We start from the raw sequence: 17,567 nt of genomic DNA on the forward strand, positions 1-17,567 counted from the left end.
CTTACGATAGATTGACCGGAGTGTGACGAGTAGAACTATCAAGAATTTTTAGTGTGAATCATCTTCATCAACATTGCAGGCAAGTTCACACTTTGATCATACCTTTTCTACAACCCAGTTTTATTGCATTACATCAATCCTCACACATTGCATGATTAGGATCTAATTAAATTGTGGGATGGGAAGTAGATGAGGTAGTACCTATTACCTGTATTATTATCAAACCTTTGGGAGTTACTTCTACGTTTGCTTATTATGCCATGCTATGCTAGTAGACGTGGACTGGGTGAGTGATATCCATGACAGATGTGAGTTTGTTAATTTTAATGGTTTATCCAAGGTGGAAACTTAAACACACATCTGGGTGGATTGAGGCACCTGATGTCTATCAGGACTTGCCTATTTTTATTTCGGACCACCACCCAGGCTCAAAGGGATCATAAGATCATTCATGCTAGTAACTTCCGTGTGCAGCCACAAGCCATTATGGGCTCTGGCATAGTTGACTAAGTCGTGCGAACTCTTACAGTGGTAGACTAGCAGATGTAGGGGATGTAGGTGGTACGGTCTACCCAATCGTAAGGTGCTAGCGCTTCTGAAAGACTGTGTCTCGGTCATCCGTTTCTCAAACACCATGTAGTGTGAGAAATCCAACGAAGGCGATCGAGTCTTGTGGGTAAAAGTGCGCAAACCTCTACAGAGTGTACAAACTAATCATGATTAGCCGTGTCCCCGGTTATGGACAACTTGAGTATCTAGTACTTGAATATCATGTGAATCTCATCATGTTACTTCTAATTAATGTTGTTGGGTTTTAATTACTTAATTGGGATCGGAATGCTGTCAACCATTCTCGATGTTTAACAACCACCATGATAGTTAAATAAATTTATTCCTTTGCAGTAGGGAAAAATTGGCTTTTCGCTAAAACCTTATAACCATAGAGCTTTTCCACCAGCCATATATGCATATAGTGATAGCCATTGTTCATCATTCTCTATGGTGTGAATTTGCCAGTACATTCAATGTACTGACCCGTTTCGGGCTGCAACGTCTCATGTTGCAGGTTTCTTACGACGAGTAAGTGATACGTTAGGGTTACGATTTCTACACTCAACTTTGCCGTTGGTGTTGATGGGAATCCACAACCTTGTTGCTTCCGCTATATGGATTGAGGTAATAGTATTTACGTTACTTTATACATGTGATTTACCTCTGTTATAAATCCTTTGAGTACTGTGTGTCAGCATACCGATCCAGGGATGACACTTAAGCATAGAGACTTGACCCATTCGGGTCGGGTCGCTACAGATATTGTGGAAATTGTTTCACAACTAATACAGCTTGGAACACCATAGTGTGATGGTGTGTCCGAACATCATAACTGCACCCCATTGGATATGATGCATACCATGATGTCTCTTATCGAATTACCACAATAGTTTATGGGTTAGGCATTAGAGACAACCACATTCACTTTAAAAGGGGCACCACGTAATTCCGATGAGATGACACCGTATGAACTATGGTTTAGGGAAACCTAAGCTGTCATTTCTTAAAAGTTTGGGGCTGCGACGCTTATGTGAAAAAGTTTCAGGCTGATAAGCTCGAACCCAAAGCGGATAAATGCATCTTAATAGGACACCCAAAACAGTTGGGTATACCTCCTATCTCAGATCCGAAAGCAATAAGGGATTGTTTCTGGAATCGGGTCCTTTCTCGAGGAAAAGTTTCTCTCGAAAGAATTGAGTGGGAGGGTGGTGGAGACTTGATGAGGTTATTGAACCATCTCTTCAACTAGTGTGTGGCAGGGCACAGGAAGTTGTTCCTGTGGCACCTACACCAATTGAAGTGGAAGCTTATGATAGTGATCATGAAACTTCAGATCAAGTCACTACCAAACCTCGTGGGATGACAAGGATGCGTACTACTTCAGAGTGGTACGTAATCCTGTCTTGGAAGTCATGTTGCTAGACAACAATGAACCTACGAGCTATGGAGAAGCGATAGTGGGCCTGGATTCCGAAAAATGGCTCGAGGCCATAAAGTCCGAGAGAGGATCCATGTATGAAAACAAAGTGTAGACTTTGGCAGAACAACTCGATGGTCGTAAGGCTGTTGAGTGCAGATGGATTTTAAAAGGAAGACGGACAATGATGGTAAATGTCACCATTAAGAAAGCTCGACTTGTCGTTAAGAAGTTTCCCGACAAGTTCAAGGAGTTGACTGCGGTGAGACTTTCTCACTCGTAGCGATGCTAAGAGTCTGTTGGAATTATATTAGCAATTACTGCATTATTTGTGAAATCTTGCAGATAGGATGCCAAAAACCATTGTTTCCTCGACGATTTTTGAGGAAAGGTTCTATGTGATACAACCGGAAGGTTTTGTCAATCCTGAAAGATGCTAATAAGTATGCAAAGCTCCAGCAATCCTTCTGAGGACTGGAGTAAGCATCTCAGAGTTGGAATGTATGCTTTGATGAGATGATCAAAGATTTTGGGTGTATACAAAGTTTATGAGAAACTTGTATTTCCAAAGAAGTGAGTGGGAGCACTATAGAATTTCTGATAAATATATGTTGTTGACATATTGTTGATCAGAAATGACGTAGAATTTCTGGAAAGCATATAGGGTTATTTGGAAAGTGTTTTTCAATGGAAAGCCTGGATCAAGCTACTTGAACATTGAGCATCAAGATCTATAAGGATAGATCAAAACGCTTAATGGTACTTTCAAATGAGCACATACCTTGACAAGATCTTGAAGGTGTTCAAGATGGATCAGTCAAAGAAGGAGTACTTGCCTGAGTTGTAAGGTATGAAGTTAAGACTTAAATCTCGATCACGGCAGAAGAAAGAGAAAGGATGAATGTCGTCCCCTATGCTTTTGTCATAGGCTCTATATGGTATGCCATGCTGAGTACCGCACCTGATGTGTGCCTTGCCACATATCTGGCAAGAGGGTACAAAGGTAATCTAGGAGTAGATCACCAGATAGCGGTCTAAATTATCCTTAGAGGAATAAGGATATGTTTCTCGGTTATGGAGGTGATAAAGAGTTCAACATAAAGAGTTACGTCGATGCAAGCTTAACACCTATCCGGATAGCTCTGAATAGAGATACCGGATACGTATAATGGAGCAACCATTTAGAATAGCTCCAAGTAGAACAGTTATTTGAAATGGCTCCAAATATAGCGTAGTAGCTGCATCTACAAGATGACATAGAGATTTGTGAAGTACATACGGATCTGAAAGATTCAGACCCGTTGACTATAACATCTCTCACAAGCATAACATGATCAAACCCAGAACTCATCGAGTGTTAATCACATGGTAATGTGAACTAGATTATTGACTCTAGTAAACTCTTTGGGTGTTAGTCACATGGGGATGTGACCTTGAGTGTTAATCACATATCGATGTGAACTGGATTATAGACTCTAGTGCAAGCGGGAGACTGTTGGAAATATGCCCTAGAGGCAATAATAAATTAGTTATTATTATATTTCCTTGTTCATGATAATTGTTTATTATCCATGCTAGAATTGTATTGATAGGAAACTCAGATACATGTGTGGATACATAGACAACACCATGTCCCTAGTAAGCCTCTAGTTGACTAGCTCGTTGATCAATAGATGGTTACGGTTTCCTGACCATGGACATTGGATGTCATTGATAACGGGATCACATCATTAGGAGAATGATGTGATGGACAAGACCCAATCCTAAGCCTAGCACAAGATCATGTAGTTCGTATGCTAAAGCTTTTCTAATGTCAAGTATCATTTCCTTAGACCATGAGATTGTGCAACTCCCGGATACCGTAGGAGTGCTTGGGTGTGCCAAACGTCACAACGTAACTGGGTGGCTATAAAGGTACACTATAGGTATCTCCGAAAGTGTCTGTTGGGTTGGCACGAAGCGAGACTGGGATTTGTCACTCCGTGTAAACGGAGAGGTATCTCTGGGCCCACTCGGTAGGACATCATCATAATGTGCACAATGTGATCAAGGAGTTGATCACGGGATGATGTGTTACGGAATGAGTAAAGAGACTTGCCAGTAACGAGATTGAACTAGGTATCGGGATACCGACGATCGAATCTCGGGCAAGTATCGTACGGATAGACAAAGGGAATTGTATACGGGATTGATTAAGTCCTTGACATCGTGGTTCATCCGATGAGATCATCATGGAACATGTGGGAGCCAACATGGGTATCCAGATCCCGCTGTTGGTTATTGACCGGAGAGTCATCTCGGTCATGTCTGCATGTCTCCCGAACCCGTAGGGTCTACACACTTAAGGTTCGGTGACGCTAGGGTTATAGAGATATTAGTATGCGGTAACCCGAAAGTTATACGGAGTCCCGGATGAGATCCCGGACGTCACGAGGAGTTCTGGAATGGTCCGGAGGTAAAGATTTATATATAGGAAGTGCTATTTCGGCTATCGGGACAAGTTTCGGGGTCACCGGTATTATACCGGGACCACCGAAAGGGTCCCGGGGGTCCACCGGGTGGGGCCACCTACCCCGGGGGCCACATGGGCCGTAGGGGGTGCTGTATGGGCCAAGGGCACCAGCCCCAAGAGGCCCATGCGCCAAGAGATAAGGGAAAGGAAGAGTCCTAAAGGGGGAAGGCACCTCCGAGGTGCCTTGGGGAGGATGGACTCCTCCCTGGCCGCACCCTTCCTTGGAGGAAGGGCCAAGGCTGCGCCCTCCCCCCTCTCCCTTGGCCCTATATATAGTGGGGGGAAGGGAGGGCAGCAACACCTAAGCCCTGGCGCCTCCCTCTCCCTCCGTTGACACATCTCCCTCCTCCCACAACGCTTGGCGAAGCCCTGTTGGAATCCCGCTACTTCCACCACCACGCCGTCGTGCTGCTGGATCTCTATCAACCTCTCCTTCCCCCTTGCTGGATCAAGAAGGAGGAGACGTCGCAGCTCCGTACGTGTGTTGAACACGGAGGTGCCGTCCGTTCGGCGCTAGGATCATCGGTGATTTGGATCACGACGAGTACGACTCCATCAACCCCGTTCTCTTGAACGCTTCCGCGCGCGATCTACAAGGGTATGTAGATCCACTCCTCCCTCGTTGCTAGATGACTCCATAGATAGATCTTGGTGACACGTAGGAAAATTTTGAATTTATGCTACGTTCCCCAACACCAGGCACCGGCGACGTTCTACTCGCCCCCACCATGATAAGCCATCCGTTGGCATATGTCGCACCAAACCCCCGACATCGGGGCAGAAAACAAGGGGAGAAGTAGGGTGTGTCACATGCATGGATAGGACATCTAGCAGAAGACTTCCCAACTCACACAAAACAGTGTATTTGCGTCATCATTGGTTCTTACGGAAAAATCACCCATACCGAAAGATGAAAGATGAATTTGATGGTACGGCAGAGGTAGCTGCAGCCCCAAGACCCTATGAAGGGGTGGTGGTCCACAACATGGCTAAAAAAATTAATGTTGTGCTTGGCAAGAACCACCCTTTGACGGTGAAACTAACACCCAAGGATAAAGTGTTTAAGAAGAAATCAGTGTTCTGGAAATTACCTTACTGGGAGATTCTATGTGTATGTCACTTCATCGATGTCATGCACGTAGAGAAGAACGTATGTGAAAGCATCCTTGGTACTCTGCTCAAGATTAAAGGTAAAAGAAATGATGGTCACGGTTCACGGCTCGATATGCTTGCTGATCAATCACAACGAAAGAGTGAAGCAGAAGGTGATGACAAATTCATCAAAGCTCGCCAGAGTTACAATTTTAGTACAAAAGAAGGAACATAATTCTTCACCTATTTGTTGTCAGTTAAGACACCCTCTTCCTACTCCGCAAAAATCATAAGTCTCGTGGATGTGAGCTCAGGTAAAATGAAGTTGGGACACATGAAGTCACATGATTGCCACGTAATGTTGACACAAATCCACCCGGTGGCCATCAGGAAACTGATGGACAAAGATATAAGAAACACACTCATTGACCTCTGTGACTTCTTCAACCAACTATGGCTGAAAGTTGTAGATCCTGAAGAGTTGGATCATATGCAAGATGATATTGCAAGAATATTGTCCAACCTAGAGATGTTTTCCCACCGTCATTCTTTGATATCATGGTCCATCTCACTATGCACCTTGTCGACGAGATAAAGTATTGTGGTCCTGTGTTTCTTCGCAACATGTATCCCTTCAAGCGGTTCATGGGAATCCTAAAGCGCTTTTGTCGAAACCGAAACCATCCAAAGGCAAGCATCCTACAAAGTTATACCGCGGAGGAGGTGGTTGAGTTTTGCATCGAATACATGAAACAAAGACCTATAGGTTTGCCCCTCTCTCACCACAAGGGAAGGCTGAAAGGTAAGCCAGTCCTTGTAGGCACGCAAATGGCTGCACCCAGAGAATTGGCAGAGAAAGCCCATTTGACGGTATTGCTTAACAGCCCTGTTCTCATTGCTTATGGTGAAGAACACTTGGCGGAGATACGCCAAAGATTCTTACCAATGGTGCCTTCATCAGAGGTGGAGATGAAGGAGCACACTAAGAACTACGCCGAATGGCTGAAGAATCGTTTGGCACAAGGATCCATCGATGACATTGCTATGTGGTTGGCACAAAAGCCATCACCTACGTGCTGACATACCAAGCATATGACACAAATGGATACACGTTCTACACTAAGGAACATGATAAGAAGACCTCGTATCAGAATAGCTCTGTTTGAATAGAATGCAACTATAAATGAAGCTGATAAAATGGTATATTATGGAACCATCAAAGAGATATGGAACCATCAAAGAGATTTGGGAGCTTGACTATGTGAAAGTTAAGATGACATTATTCAGGTGCGCATGGATCCCTCTTGGTTAGGTAAGGATTGATGAGTACAGGAGGACCTGTGTTAACAGGACAAGGATGTCATATCACGCAGACCCATTCATTCTTGCCAGCGATGCTACCCAGATTTTCTTTGTGGAAGACCCCTTGCATAAGAACGACCATTTAGCGATGCATGGGAAGAGAAGGGTACTGGGTGTCGACGATGTTGCTGATCAGGACGAGTAAGATGAATTTGATGAGTTGCTAGCCAAGGGATCACGCACCAGTGCAACAGAGAAGAAGTTTAAAATCATCAAAAAACCCAAGTTCGTTCGGGGTCAACTTAATGATCCCAGTTCCCCCATGTACATGGGAATTAAGCTGTAAGACTAGTCTTTATGTCTACCCTGCAACTTAATTCGTTCAATTTAGAACTATCGCGTGTATTGAATTTGTGAGTTATGCCCAGTTTTCTGTTGATGTAAGAACCGTTAATATGTTGATCTTGATATGTTGTTAGCTCAGGCAATGAATATGAATTGTTTTTTGTTGTTATTATTATATCATAGAGGTAGCACACTCAATTGATCTCACAACAGTATGCGTGAACAAAAATATGCAATCTGGTTTGCGAATAGCACACGGTTCGTTGATGAAAGCCGTGTGCCGACCAAACCCCGCCACCACCCCGCCCACGATCTGAGTCGTTCTTTCTGATTGGCCAGAACCCAAACCCCACAGATCGTACGTCTGCACCGTTGGATGCTCCCAGATCGAACGGCGATCCTCATCCCTATCGACAACACATGCAGTTCTGATTGTAATTTTATTTTATGCACAAAATGCACGTTAATATCAAAAAATGTCTTAAATATAGCTAACGATACCTAGAATGCGCCAGAAAATCAAACCCGTGGTATAATGGTTTTTGCGTACCGTGGAAATTTTTATGAGGCCAAATGATCAAGTCACCGGCCACATGAGTTTGAATTGACACGTCTCCTTTTGGAAAACCATGATCCTTCATGTGAGATGCTCGGGTTTGGAAGGAGCGGTCATCAAAACTTGTGCCAAACTTTATCAATTTTTTCCACGGGGTCATGAAAGCACGCCACAGGCACACATCGATTTTGATGATGTCCGAACTCCATCTGAATTTTCTGTAATTAAAATACCAAGTAGGCCTACGCCAGTGGCCGCACCTCGCGTTCGAAATGTTTGAAACTTCTCCCCACTACTCGAACAAACGGATGAAAACTCACAAAGTGACGCACAAATGATCTGTACACCTTTGCTAGTATGATAGTAATGGGGTATCATAGCTAGTATGATGCATGCCAACTAGGCAATTTTGATGAGCTGTCATAGAATTAATTAAATGAAGAAAGAGAGGGTTAAGTACCATATCATGAAACCGTATCATAATAAATGTTATGCTACTATGTGTCATATGCATTATTAGAGCAAGTAAGTACACAATAAAGTGACATAAGACTAGCCACAATGGGTAGTAACATAGAATGTTAATAGTCTATGTTACTATCTCTATAATGGGGAGTAACATATGTGTAGTAACATGCAACACTTTATTTATTAGGCTATAGACTCATCTTGCCTTGAGATGTGTGATGTTACTCAGACTAGCCATAATGGGTAGTAACATAGACTAGTAACATGCCCATGTGTTACACTAGTCTATGTTACTACCTCTATAGTGGGGAGTAACATATATGTGTGGTAACATGCAACACTTCATTTATTAGGCTATAGACACATCTTGCCTTTATATGTACATGTGATGTTACTCATACTACTAGTAAGTAGCTATGTTACTACTTTCCTCTCTTTCTTCATTTATTGCTTGTGGTGCCTCTCCCGAGCATGGGGTTCTCCATAGACAGAAAATGTCCCACCGCCTCAGGCCATGGGGAAAACAAATGCTCCAGTCACATGTTGTTGCGCTCCTTATTGCTTTAACATTCCTATACCACATTATTATTTGTCATAGGTCTTAGGTTGACCCTGATATGCCGAATCATGCTAGTTACAGAATAATAACATATCTTTAAATTGTTTCGGATGCCTTTTTGCTGTGCGAGATCGAGTTTATTTTGTTTTGTGTGGCGCCAATGGTTCATTCAAATCACCAATGATCATCCATGGATCTTTTTTGGGCTTATTCACACTAATGACAACCCAATGTGGTGACTCTCCCAAGATTCGGATTCTCCATAGAAAAAATGCCCCGCCGCCTCATTCCATGAGGAAACAAAATGCTCTGGAGATGTGCGGTTCTGCTCCTTCTTGCTTTAACAGTCCTATGCCGCATAATTGGTTGTCATAGATCATAGGTTGACCCTGTATCCAAATCATGTAGGTAATAACATATTTGTAAATTGTGTCATATGCCTTTTCAATGTGCGAGGCCAAGTTTTTTTCTTTTGCGTGATGACAATGGTTTGTTCAAGTTACCAATCATCATCCATGGCTCTTTCTCTTTTTGGCTTATTCACACTAACGACGGCCCATGTGGTGCCTCTCCCGAGCAGGGGTTCTCCATAGATAAAAATGCCCCGCCGCCTCAGGCCATGCGGAAACAAAGCGCTCTACTCATGTGTGCTTGTGCCCCTTCTTGCTTTAACATATTTCTAAATTGTTTCATCTACCTTTTCGATGTACGAGGCCATTTTTTTTCTTTTGTGTGGTTATAATGGTTCATTCAAGTCACCAATCATCATCCATGGCTCTTTTACTTTTGGGCTTATTCACACTAATGATGACCCCATATGGTGCCTCTCCCTAGCATGGGGTTTTCCTTAGACAAAAAAGTCCCACCGGCCCAGGCCATGGGAAAATAAAACGATCTAGTCATGTGTGGTTTGTTCAAGTCACCAATCATCATCCGTGGCTCTGTCGCTTTTGGGATCATTCACACTAACAACTACCCCAAGTGGTGCCTCTCCCGAGCATGGGGTTCTCCATAGCCAAAAATGCCCCGCCGCCTCAGGCCATGGGAAAACAAAACACTCCAGTCACGTGTGGTCTGCCCCTTCTTGTTTTAACATTCCCATCCTACATTATTGGTTGTCATAGCACTTAAGTTGACCCCTATACGCCAAATCATGCAGGTAATAATATATTTCTAGATTGCATCATATGACTTTTTGATGTGTGAGGCTGAGTTTTTTTTGCATGACGACAATGGTTCATTCAAGAAACCAATAATCATACATGGCCCTATCCCTTTGGGCTTATTCACACTAGCAGCAACCCCATGTGATACCTCTCCTGAGCATGGGGTTCTCCATAGACAAAAATGCCCCCCTCCCGCCTTATGTCTTGGGGAAATAAAACGCTCCAATAACGTGTGGCCGTGCCCCCTTCTTGCTTTAACATTCCTATCCCCCATTATTGGTTGTCATAGGTCTTAGGTTGACCCATATATCCAAAGTCATGCAGGTAATAACATATTTCTAAATTGTTTCACATGTCCTTTCGATATGAGAGGCCGAGTTTTTTGTCTTTTGCGTGGTGACAATGGTTCTTTTAAGTTACCAATCATCATCCATGACTCTTTCCCTTTTGGGCTTATTCACAGTAACAATGACCCCTTGTGGTGCCTCTCCCGAGCATTGGGTTCTCCGTAGACAAAAATGCCCCGCCGTCTTAGGCCATGTGGAAACATATAACATTCCAGTCACATGTGGTTGCGCCCCCTTCTTGCTTTAACATTGCCATCCCACATTATTTGTTGTCGTAGATCTTAGGTTAGACCCCTATATGCCAAATCATGCAGGTAATAACATATTTCTAAATTGTTTCATATGCCTTTTCAACATGCGAGGCTGAGTTTTTTTCTTTTGCTTGGCAACAAAGATTCGTTGAACTCACAAATCATCATCCATGGCTCTTTCGCTTTTGGGCTTATTCACACTAACTACGACCCCATGTGGTGCTCTCCCGAGCATGGGGTTCTCCATAACAATAATGACCCACCACCTCAGGCCATGGGGAAATGAAATGCTCCTATCACGTTTGGTTGCACCCCCTTCTTGCTTTAACATTCCTATGCCAAATCATGTGAGGCCGAGTTTCTTTTGTGTGGCAACAAGGGTTCATTCACGTCACCAGTCATCATCCATGACTCTTTCATTTTGGGCTAATTAACACTAACAACAACCCAATGTGGTGCCTCTCTCAAGCATGGGGTGCTCATTAGACAAAAATGTCCCTCCGACTCAAGCCATGGGGTAACAAAATGCTCCAGTCATGTGTGGTTGCGCCCCTTCTTTATTTATCATTATTATCCCATATTATTGGTTGTCATGGGTCTTAGGTAGACCCCACTATGCCAAATCATGCAGGTTACATAATAATAATATATTTTTAATTGTTTCATATGGCTTTTAGTTGTGCGAGGTTGAGTTTTTTCTTTTGCGTGGCGACAATGGTTCGTTCAAGTCACCAATCATCATCCATGGCTCTTTTGCTATTAGGCTTATTCACACAAATGATGACCCACATGGTGCCTCTCTCGAGCATGGGTATCTTGATAGACAAAAATGCTCCGCCGCCTCAGGCCAAGGGAAAACAAAACGCTCCAGTCACGTGTGGTTGCGCCCCTTTCTTGCTTTAACATTCCTAACCCACATTATTGGTTGTCATAGGTCTTAGGTTGACCTCTACATGCAAAATCATGCATGTAATAACATATTTCTAAATTGTTTCATATGCCTTTTTGATGTGCCAGGCCGAGTTTGTTTTTCTTTTGGGTGGCGACAATGGTTCGTTCATGTCACCAATCATCATCCATCACTCTTTCGCACTTGGGCTTATTCACATTAACGATTGCCATATATGGTGCCTCTCCCAAGCATGGATTTGTGCATAGACAAAAATGCCCCACCTCCTGAGGCCATGGGTATATGAGTGACAAACTCACCAAAGTACCTCGAACCATACAACAATAAATTTAACTCAACATACACTTCCTAGAACATAACAATAGCGATACACGCTTTCCTTTACCAAAATGTAGCAGAGTGTTAAGGCTTAATATCCACCCTAAGATTCTTGACTTTGTCCTCATGTTGTCTAATTTCAGAAATGAAGATGTTTTTTCGGCGATACATGTGTCCGAGGCACACCAAGTAGCGAACTATTGCTACATCTTGAGCTTGCGTTGGTTTTTCCCTTGAAGAGGAAAGGGTGATGCAGCAAAGTAGAGTAAGTATTTCCCTCATTTTTTAGAACCAAGGTATCAATCCAGTAGGAGACAACGCGCAAGTCACCAAATACCTGCACAAACAAACAACAACTTGCACGCAACGTGATAAAGGGGTTGTCAATCTCTTCACAGTTACTTGCAAAGGTGAGACCTGATAGAGATAAATAAATGGTAAAGTAAATATTTTTGATATTTTTTGGTTTATAGATCGGAAAGTAAAAGATTGCAAAGGAAGTAAATCAGAAACTAATATGATGGAAACTAGAATATTATATGATGGAAAATAGACCCCGGGGCCATAGGTTTAACTAGAGGCTTATCTCAAGATAGGGAATATTACGGTGGGTGAACAAATTACTGCCGAGCAATTGATAGAAAAGCGCAAAGTTACGACGATATTTAAGGCAATGATCATGAATATAGGCATCATGTCTGTGTCAAGTAGGCCAAGACGATTCTGCATCTACTACTATTGCTCCACACATCGACCGACTCCTGCCTGCATCTAGAGTATTAAGTTCATGAAGAACAGAGTAACACATTAAGTAAGATGACATGATGTAGAGGAATAAACTCAAGCAATATGATGTAAATCCCATCTTTTTATCCTCGATGGCAAAAATACAATACATGCCTTGCTGCCCCTACTATCACTGGGAAAGGACACCCCAAGATTGAACCCAAAGCTGAGCACTTCTCCCATTGCAAGAAAAAACAATCTAGTTGGCCAAACCAAATTGATAGTTCGAAGAGACTTGCAAAGATATTGTCGGAGTTATTGGCGACGGGTATCCCGAAGACGGCAAGACGATATTTCAAGACATCGGGGCTAGCAGAGCCCCTCAGTCCGACTACCCGACCCGCTGCTGGCTGCTGACGGCTCCACCAGACCGGCTGCTGGCTGCTGGCTGCCGACTACTCCGCCAGCCCGCTGCTAGCTGCCGACTGCCCGGCCGCCCCTGCCGGCTGCTGACTGCCGACTGCTCCACCAGGCCGGCTGCTGGCTGCCGACTGCCCGGCCACCCCTGCCGGCTGCTGGCTGCCGACTGCTCCAACCAACTGGCTGCCCGAAGTAAACTGCAGTCTGACGCGGACCCGACATGACGACCGTACCCGACACTGTTCACGTATCACCCCAGCCATCATGTACAGTGTCCCTTGTCCCTGGGCACTATTTATGAAGTGACCCAGGGGACAAGGATGACACCCCACCATACCCCCTTGCTCCCATGCCACCACATAGCTTACATGTTAAGCTAGCCATGCCTATATAAGGCACACACACACACATCCATCCATCCATCGGGAGGACACAACACACACGCATCAGCATACACATGCTCACGGCCATGAGCCATGAGCATGGCCAGCCACTAGAGCATGCCACATACATGCATATATGAAACCAGATGCCTGTGGCACCACTTTCAGATATGGCTCCAGGAGCACTCTGTACCAGATATACCAGATATACTCAGACATGCAGGAGTAGGGGTATTATCTCTTCGGAGAGCCCCGAACCTGGGCAAACTACCGCGTGCTATTCGCATACCCGCTCCCGGGCCTATCAGCAGCAGTCTTGCTCTCACACGAAGCCACCTTGTGGCATATGTCGTCCTGCACCCCCGTGAGAATACCACGACATTTGGCGCCCACCATGGGGCGGTACTATGCTACCACGCTACTGCTGGTTTCGCAGTCCGGGCGGGACCATCTTCGACATCACCGCCGCGGCGTCGCGCCGTCTCTCCGGTAGCACTCGAGCGGCCGCGTGGGACGGCGCGTCCTTGTCGTCGGCCTTGCTACCTTCGTCATCACCACCGTCGCGACGCCGGCCGTCCATCCGCGCGCGGGCCTCGCTTCGGTTGGCCGCATCCATCCACGCGCCTCTCGCATTTGCTCCCCTCACGCGTTGCAACTTGTTGCGGCCGAAACGCACGTTCACTCCTCTATATACCAGCTATGCAAGCTAGCTAGATGGAAGTCACAATGGCTGGACAAAAGGTCATGCAATTCCTAGACACAAGCTAGATAATGGCCATGCTCCACCCATACACTGGTAATACATGCCCAGTACACGAGCCCGTTTTCGCCCGCACGGGCATGCAGCCAACCAGGCTGGCCTCTTGCTCCGACGCGGTTGCGCCGCAACGCCGTGCCTTCCTGCGCGTGCCGCCTCCCCCAGCTTGCCTTGGTCATGCGCGTGTGCGTTGAGCCCTCCAGCGCTGTCCCTCCATTTGCCACTGCTGCTGCTAGTTCCTACTACCGTCGATGTTGCCTACTGGAACGCTGCCATGCAGAGGCTGGTCCCGGCCAAGTCGCACCGGCCCCACGGGCTGCTCTGCCTCGCTCCCGCTCCGCCCATTGGCTAGCTCTCCTGCCGCTGCTTATCGCTCGCCTCCAGTCGCTTCGGCCTGACTTCCTCCGTCGGTCGTCCTGCGTCTGACTATCCTGCCACTCAGGATCGCCGCCGCTGCGCCCCGCTCGCCTTCAACCCTATGCGTCATCATGGCCCGCGGCTCCCCAGCGCCCTCTGCACCTGTGCCGCACAAGCTCGCCGGGTCGCCTCCGCCCTGGCCGGGACGTGTCCATCTGTCCGGCTCCCGCCGCGCGCGCCACTAGCTGGCCCCGGCTCCATACGCGTCCGCGCGTTTCCCGGTCTCGTTCCGCCCCGACGGAGCCTTCGGCGCCCAGCCGCGCCGCCTCGCTCCACCCGGCTGCCGGCTTGCCGCTGCGGCTGACCGCGGATGCCTCCCGCCGCCTGCACCGCTCCCGCACCCGTCCGCCGGGTCGCCCAGTACCGAATTTACCCTCGCTAGTCGGCCTCCGCATCCGGCGTCGACTCCACCTCGCCGGGACACCTCGCCACTGTGCCCCGCGTCAGTCCGACTCCTTCTCTGGCACCCGCGCCCGGCAACCCGGCCGCATACCGGCTCCGCCTCACCTCCACCCTGCGTCACTCCGGCCTCCCTACCTATGCGCGTCGGCCCTGGGCCGGCTCCCATGCGCCGCCTCGCCCCGCGTCCGCGCGGCCCTGCCCTCGCGTCCGCCGGCTCCCCGTCGCTGTGCGTGCCGGCTCCACCTCACCTCCGCCTGGTCCGCCCGGCTGGGCCGCCTCCGCCCACGGCCGGCTCGCTGCGCCGCTCAACGCCGGCCTCTCCCATGGCGTCGGATCCGTCCCCTTCTGCTTCACCCCCGCGCGGGCTGCCGCTCCAACCGGCCGCAGCCCTGCACCTCCCGTGCCGCTCCAGCTGCCTACTTCGGCCGGCTGCTCCACGCTAAGATAAAGAAAGAAGTAAAGAAGGTGGCCAGGAGGTGGGGTCCGGCTGCTCACATGGAGTCAGATAAAAAAAAGAGGTCTGGCTGCCCGCGTGGAGTCGGACAGAAAGAGAAAAGAAGATGCAGGGCCGGGTGCTCGTTGAGGGCAGGCTGAAAAAGGCAAAGAGCGAAGTGCCTAGCTGTCTCTAAGAAAAAAAGAGAGAGAAGCGCCCAAGCCGTCTGGAAAGATACAAAAAAGAAAGTCCGACTGCCTAGTCGGATGAAAAAAGAAATATGCGTCCGGCTTCCCACAGCTGGACAAAGAGAAGGAGAAAGAAGACAAAGTAGTCACCGGGAGATCCGGCCCGACTGCTCTGCAGTCGGCCCGAATCTCGGGGGCTACACCCAGCGGGTGCGCTGACGCGCCCCTGCGAAGAAGACAAAGTAGTTGTCGGGAGATCCGGCCCGACTGTTCAGCAGTCGGCCCAGATCTCAGGGGCTACACCCAGCGGGTGCGCTGATGCGCCCATAAAGAAGACAAAGTAGTTGCCGGGAGATCCGGCCCGACTGCTCAGCAGTCGGCCCAGATCTCGGGGGCTACACCCAGCGGGTGCGCTGTGTTGGTGTTGGGGAACGTTGCAGAAAACAAAAAATTTCCTACGGTTTCACCAAGATCCATCTATGAGTTCATCTAGCAACGAGTCATCGGATGCATCTACATACCTTTGTAGATCGCGAGCGGAAGCGTTCAAAGAACGGGGATGATGTAGTCGAACACGACGTGATCCAAATCACCGATGACCAAGCGCCGAACGGACGGCACCTCCGCGTTCAACACACGTACGGGACGGGAGACGTCTCCTCCTTCTTGATCCAGCAAGGGGAAGGAGAGGTTGATGAAGATCCAGCAGCACGACGGCGTGGTGGTGGATGTAGGGCGTCACAGTAGTAGGGCTTCGCCTATACTACGAGAGAGAGACGTAACGGGGAGAGAGGGAGGCGCCAGGGGCTGGTGTATGAAATCCCTCCTCTCCCCCACTATATATAGGAGGGCCAAGGGGGGGTGGTGCGCAGCCTAGGAGATCTGATCTCCTAGGTGCGGCGGCCAGGGGGAGGATTCCCTCCCCCCCAAGGCACCTAGAGGTGCCTTCCACCACTTGGACTCCTCCCCCATGGAAACCCTAGGAGCATGGGCCTAGTAGGGCTGGTGCCCTTGGCCCATGTAGGCCAAGGCGCACCCCCTACAGCCCATGTGGCCCCCCGGGACAGGTGGCCCCACCCGGTGGGCCCTCGGGACCCCTCCGGTGGTCCCGGTACAATACCGATAACCCCGAAACTTGCCCCGATGGCCGAAACAGCACTTCCTATATATAATTCTTTACCTCCGGACCATTCCGGAACTCCTCGTGACGTCCGGGATCTAATCCGGGACTCCGAACAACATTCGGGTTTCTGCATATACATATCTTCACAACCCTAGCGTCACCGAACCTTAAGTGTGTAGACCCTACGGGTTCGGGAGACAAGCAGACATGACCGAGACGACTCTCCGGTCAATAACCAACAGCGGGATCTGGATACCCATGTTGGCTCCCACATGCTCCACGATGATCTCATCGGATGAACCACGATGTCGAGGATTCAATCAACCCCGTATGCAATTCCCTTTGTCAATCGATATGTTACTTGCCCGAGATTCGATCGTCGGTATCCCAATACCTCGTTCAACCTCGTTACCGGCAAGCCACTTTACTCGTACCGTAATGCATGATCCCGTGACCAGACACTTGGTCACTTTGAGCTCAATATGATGATGCATTACCGAGTGGGCCCAGTGATACCTCTCCGTCATACGGAGTGACAAATCCCAGTCTTGATCCATGTCAACCCAACAGACACTTTCGGAGATACCCGCAGTATACCTTTATGGTCACCCAGTTACGTTGTGACGTTAGGTATACCCAAAGCACTCCTACGGTATCCGGGAGTTACACGATCTCATGGTCTAAGGAAAAGATACTTTGACATTGGAAAACTCTAGCAAACGAACTATACGATCTTGTGCTATGTGTAGGATTGGGTCTAGTCCATCACATCATTCTCCTAATGATGTGATCTCGTTATCAATGACATCCAATGTCCATAGTCAGGAAACCATGACTATCTGTTGATCAACGAGCTAGTCAACTAGAGGCTTACTAGGGACATGTTGGTGTCTGTTATTCACACATGTATTACGATTTCCGGA

Source organism: Triticum urartu, chromosome 1, assembly GCF_003073215.2.
Source record: "Triticum urartu cultivar G1812 chromosome 1, Tu2.1, whole genome shotgun sequence".
Taxonomy (NCBI): domain Eukaryota; kingdom Viridiplantae; phylum Streptophyta; class Magnoliopsida; order Poales; family Poaceae; genus Triticum; species Triticum urartu.